This window comes from Psammomys obesus, unplaced genomic scaffold (genome assembly GCF_907164565.1).
Source record: "Psammomys obesus unplaced genomic scaffold, mPsaObe1.curated_primary_1811, whole genome shotgun sequence".
In the NCBI taxonomy this organism is placed as follows: Eukaryota; Metazoa; Chordata; class Mammalia; order Rodentia; family Muridae; genus Psammomys; species Psammomys obesus.
This window is the reverse complement of record NW_026596040.1, coordinates 3,722,087-3,728,522: the sequence shown is the minus strand read 5'-3', so window position 1 is coordinate 3,728,522 and position 6,436 is coordinate 3,722,087. Positions and strand designations below refer to the sequence as shown.

Sequence of the window (6,436 nt, the reverse complement as noted above, 5' to 3'; positions counted from 1 at the left end):
GTTTCAGGTATAGTTCTGGGTGCTAGGGATGTGATATTGACCATAATAGATACAGGACTGACAGCCTAGAATATAACCAATAGATGATCAGATTATCACATACATCTAAAGTTGCAATTGTGATAAATATTAGGTGAATCACATGGTGCTAAAAATCTACTCTAGAAGTATTGGGCTTTGTCCCTGAGGTCAGAACAGCCGTCCTTGAGAGAATGCCATTTGAGATAAAATCCAGAGTATGGTGGGAGTTACATAAGAAAGCAGAGACAGGGAGATTTAGGCATAGAGAAAAGTGTCTTCAGGAATAATGTGGGGAAAAGGAGCATGGGAAGTATTATGTACCGAAAGAGAGGGCTGAACATAGAACAAAAGAATACAAGGTGTGAGACGGGGGGTGGGGTGAGGTCAGAGTGAGTCCACCCTGTACATTCTAGGCTCTGTTAAGGGTCCTGATCTTTGTTACATGTGCAAGGGGCAACCATGGTGGATATGGCAGCAGTGTAATGCAGATATGATCAGATTTTTAGACTCCTTTTTCCTGGGCATGGCAGTGCGGGCTTTGGGTAGACTGATGATGTCAGAGGCAGACTGCTTCGCAGCTTTCAGTAGGGTAAGAGTTAGAAAGAGTAATGTTAGAGGTGAATTGGCAACTTTTGGTGATGCTGGATGCAGTAGTTGGGCAATGGGCTGGCTGCAAAGTTCCTAGGTCATACCATGGGCCAGAGATGACTACTGAGGTAGAGAGAAAGAGATGGTACTTACTGAATTTGCTTGTCTTTAAGTTAATGGCTCCAAATAAAGTTTTTATAACTCCTGAGTAGGAGTCGAAGCCCACTCAAAGTAGCTTGAAAAAGATTAAGTGGACTCAGTAGGATATATATGTATATACATATGAGTATGTTTATATATAACAATAACTAAAGAAGTATAAGTTCTGAATTTGAGAAGGAGGCAAGGGGGCATAGGAAGAGTTTGAAGAGATCAGAAAATGCTGGAAATGATGTCAGTACATGTATGAAATTCTCAAAAGTTTTTTTAATTAAAATAACAGATTTCATGTAACTATTTAGGGATGCTTACATAGACTACAGTAGGAGGACCATGAGGTAACTAACTGGTGATTCTTTTTCTGGCTGTCAGGCTTAGTCTTAATGTCTTCATTCTTTGTCACACTCTGAGTTTTGTTTTCCTGGAATATTTTGTCAGCTCTGTTTGCATAGTATTCACTGGAGCCACTATAACCAGTTGTCTATAGTTTCTATCTCCCAATTCGCAGAGAGGCAGTAGAGGTTGAGGAAGTGTTTCCCTGCTCCGATCAGCTGGATCAGTTTGTTGTACAGTCAGGGAAAAGAGTATTTCTATGTATTCAGAATTGGTGATCATATTTTTTAAAATTCAGAGCTCAAGCCCGCTTTCAGGAAAACAAATCCGTAGGTTTGAAGAAGTCCCCAGGAATATATATTTATAAAAAATGTGATGCATGAATTTGAGACAATTGCCCCTTGGCTCCTGTTACAGATGCTGTTCTAGTCTATCAGAAATCCAGCAATTTCTGATGTAAACTCTGACCATGACCTCCTTTTGAAAACGAGCCCTTTATTTCTTCATTTATATAATGGGCCAATTCTTTATCTCTATCTTATATTAAAAGGCAAATCTGAAACCTTTCTGTAATGGTCTCAGTCTGTTGTAAAGAGAAGCTTCTTTGATGAAGGACAAGAACTGCACTTATTCATGGGTATAAAGACAAATATTTATAATGCAAATTAAGAATTATGGTGGTTTAGCAAAGTGGCAGTTGTAGGTTCTTTAACTCTTCCAATATCCAGGTCCTCATTAGTCCTGGGTAAGTGACTACAATTCTAGTACCAGGTATGATTTCTCTCTTGTTGAGTGGGCCTTAAGTTCAATCCGAGAGCTGTTGGTTACCACCAAGCATGAACACCACTATTGTACTGTTAGAGTTCTTGTGTCATGCAAGTCATTGTGGGTTCATGGGCCGTGTGTGTGTGTGTGTGTGTGTGTGTGTGTGTGTGTGTGTGTAAAACAACAATTAAATAAAAAGAGACTGTGAATTTGGAAGAGAACAGGAACAGTTTATGGAGGTGGAAGGAGGAAATAGAAAGAGAAATGATAAAATTATATTATTATTATTTCAAAAAAATAAAAGAAATATTGTTTAAAAAGGTAAATCTGGAGGCTAATAAGATGACTTTGGAAATAATCTTGGAACTCTCTTTCCTGGTATCATAAATATGAATGATGGGTTTAATATACATATATATCTAGGCAATTTCTGCATTACTTGGATTATATCAAGTTCTTCTTATACTTACTCTTTGCTGATGATGACCTCAAAATGAACAAGACCTCATCAGTATTTTATTGTCTGCATTCAGGAATTGAAAATGAAACTCTTAAATCACTGCAACTTGTCCCTCCTAAAGTTCTTGCAAGGAGAATGGAAGAAAGTTCTTAGAAAGTCAAACAAAGTACAGTTTGTAACTGTCTATTTTTTTCAAACTAGCATTTCTGATTTTGAAAGATCCACTCTAACAAGTGCCACCCAACAATGAGCTACATTATACACAGTATTTTATTACAACACTTGCCCAACTCTAAGACCAGTGGAATATCAAAGGGAGGGGTGCCTGGAAGGGTCGCCATCCAGTGCCTTGAACAAGTGTGTCCCTGTGACTTTACTCCAGGCTCTCATTTCTCCTTGCCCTTGGTCATAACAAAGAGGATGCAGGTCTGTCACCTCTGTGCAACTTCTGCCTTGAACTAAGAATGATTCTTATTGCTAAGAACAGGGATATTCTTGGACTCATGCCTCTTAGGAGGCTAGGTCTCCTAGACGTTCCTTAACTAAAGCTTCCTCCCCTAAACCCTTTTCTTATTGTTGATGTGATCTCTCCTCTCTTCTACTTCATGTTCTACCACACAGATGATTATCGTGAAGTTTCTTCACTGACTCTTTGTTTAGCGGTTGCTAGAGTCCTTTTTGTTGTTGGTCAGCTCAGCATCTCCCTTTCTTTAGTTATCATTCACCTGCAGGGGATCCTCACCCACCTGTCTCCAGCCTTTGACTTTAGCTTGAGCTCATATTTTCAACAACATCTGGAAGATTTCACTCATCTCTCATATGAGCAACTGACATCCAACAGGTCCAAAATTTGGGCTTATTGTCTTCTTTGCCCAACATAATCCTTATTTTGTAATATTTATTTACTTAAGGTATTAGTATCCATCAAAACCTTGGCTATCATTCCTTCATCTTTGTTAGTTCTTCACAGCAATTCCTTCCATGGTCAAGTTTATACGCTAGATAAGAACTCTAGATAAGAAATGTCCCATCTTCTCTCTTTGCAATTCCCCATTGCTTTAACTCCAGAGTGATGTCATTGTTACAATTATTCTTCCAAGAGTTAAACCTATCTATGCATATTTAAAACTTCTGATGTTTGTTATGTCTTAGCTACATTATGATACACTTTATGCATGATATGAGATCAATTATTTAGCAGGACTTACAGCATTTTCGTAGTTTGGCAGCAGTCATCATTTTTAGCTGTAAGCAATGATTTCTCTCTTATAATAAGCTGGTTTTGAGTGATAGGTATGTTACTGTGGTGATTTGAATGAGAATAGTTCCCATAGACACATTCATTTGAATACTTGGTACCTAGTAGGTGGACTTATTTGGGAAAGATTAGGAGGTTTGACTTTGTTGGAGGAGGTGTATCACTGGGTGTAGGATTTGAGATTTCAAAAACCCATGTCACTCCCAGTTAACTCTCTCTGCCTCGTGGGTGTGTCTTAAGATATGAACTATCAGCTACTGCTCTAGTGCCATGTTTGCCTGTCTGTGACCACGCTCACATGATGGTTATGGACTCTAACCCTCTGAAATCATGAGTCCCAAATTAAATGCTTTATTTTATAAGTTGCCTTGGTTATGGTGTTTTATTACAGCAATATAAAGGTAAATAAGACATTTACTTATAATAAGACTTTCATCATCAGAGGGATAAGCACAAACAAAACAGGAATATTAGTTTTACACATAAAGAAAGTGATACTAAGAAAAGTTATATATGACTCATCCAAGCTTACATAAGCAGACAGAAGAGGGTCCCCACTCTGCTCAGTCACTCTGCCACTGTCTGTATAGAAGCTACATTGAGCCTCTTCCTATGCCTGTGCTTTGCTCAGGCTACCACCCCTGTTTTCATTGTTATACTTGTCAAACAGCCTGTGAGAACCCAGTGCAGAGGTCTCCTCTCTGTAAAGCTTTATCAGATTTTTTGCATCAATATAGAGTCAAGGGTGCCTTCTTTAGTGTTTCTCCGTCATGTTCCTCTTCACTCTCGTTCTATCACTATGTTGTGTATAACTCACTTATAGTGCTCCGCATCGCCTAAGAGCTTCTCAATGTGTCTTCACTAAACTTGGGTGAGACTTCTGTGAGGATCCTAGATTTTAATTGTCTTAGGTCTTCAGTGTCTGGAACAGCAGCATTTGGCAGGGGTATTTCCATGTTGTTATTAAATTGCTAGTGACCAATCTAAACGTTTATTTTAAGTAAAATAATTTTAGGTGTTAACATATGAACACTAAGACTTCTCAGCAGGCTGGCCAGAGTTTATGATAGACTGTAGGCAGGTGTTTTCAAGAACATTAATTGAAACTACCTCAAATGTAGTTACTTCTGTAGGAGGTTTGGAGAGCCTCGGTAGAGATGTGATACAGTCAGTTTGACGGCTGATGAGACACTTCTTAGTGTTAAATAACAGAAAACCCAACCAAATTCACCAAAGGATAGTTAGTTACTGTTTTGTATTATAGAGAAAAACAGTGATAGGGCAGAATTTGACCCAGACCCTGTGATTCATTGGAGTTTCAAATGTTCTCTGTTGTAGTCCTAGGACTACACTGGCTCATTCATGCTCACAAAACTTATGTGTATTTCCCAAGTAGCCAACAGATTCTCTATTTAGATCAATTTGGGTCAGGTGAGTTCAAAGATGTAAAACTTAGTCACCCGGCATCCCTATGCTACACTCATTCATGATGCAGCACTGGTTTTGCTTAAACAAATTGGTGCAGGGAGGAAAGGCAGACTTAGCAAAAACCTGGCTGCGGATACATAGCCCCGGGCAAACACAAGGTGGGGAGCCACCTTGAGTGATCCTTATAATAAAAGATGGAATGGATCTGGAATCCTGCAGCTGCTGCCAGCATTCCTTTCAAGAGAGACCTATGCTTCAGTCTTCTGGAAGAGCAAGACACCCAGAACACTGTACTGCTTTTCTGTGTCATCATGGCATTTCAATAGGGAAGGGTATTGAATACTCCCACTCTCTGCCATGCAGTCCAGCTGGCATGGTGAGTATTGATGAGCCTTTCAGACCCAGGATGGGTTCGATAAGAGAGATGGGAAAGCATGTCCCTTAAGTGTATGCCCTGGCTTCTTTCCTGCTGGGCTATGACTTGCTTGTGTCCTTGCTTCTGGTAGGCAGCCTCCATACACCTATTCCTGCTGGGTCCCAAATAGCACTTCGCCTTACCTGCTTAGCTTTCTCAATTCCTCACTTCTTGGAGTTCTGCACTGTTAGTTTTTCCAAACTCTGCCTATACTTTTTAAATCTATTTATTTATTTACAGTCATGGGCCTTATTTAGTTATTTATTTATTTATTTATTTATTTATTTATTTATTTATTTTTGTGCATCAGGCCATGAACTCATATGGAATGGGCTCCAGAAGCTCTTCCTCTTTTCTGTTGGTCCTCACAAAGTGTGCTTGTCTCAGGAGCACAGGCTGGGCACCCAGGTGCCCTTCTCTTTGGCCTCCTTCTTGTTCTGGTCGTTCTCCTTTTTACGCTTCAGAAAGCTGTCTCTGCTCTCAGAGTGCTTGATGTGCTTAGTGTGTATGTTGACTCTTTTAGCTAGGATCTTGCCCTTAACCTACTTGCTCACAATGATGCCCACGGCATGCTGGGTGACATTGTAGACTCTTCCGATTTTGCTGTGGTAACACTAATGGGGCATTCCATTTTGGACAGTGCCTATACCCTTGATGTCTACAATGTCACCCTTTCTGTAGATTAACGTGTATGTGGCCAAAAGGACAACTCCATTTTTCTGAAAGGCCTGGAGAACACATTGAGAGTGCCCCTCCTCTTTCCCTTTGTGTTTGTCATCTCGGCAAGTTAATGCAAGATGGCTGCCATGCTGGAAAACTCACTTCAAACTACTTAAGCTGGCTCTCTGCCAAGACCCTTACCAATTGAATAGGCAACTAGTTCTCCACTTCTCTCCTAACATATTTTCTTTCTTTTTAAAATTATTTTTTATTTATTTTTAATTTTAATTATTATTATTTATTACAATTTATTCACTTTGTATCCCTGCTGTGGCCCCCTCCCTCATCT

At 39.6% G+C, this 6,436-nt stretch overlaps 1 pseudogene; it reads right to left on the bottom strand.

Annotated features, from left to right (window-relative positions):
• Window positions 1-5,733: 5,733 nt before the first annotated feature.
• On the bottom strand, window positions 5,734-6,205 carry LOC129688191 (60S ribosomal protein L21-like; annotated as a pseudogene).
• Window positions 6,206-6,436: the final 231 nt, after the last annotated feature.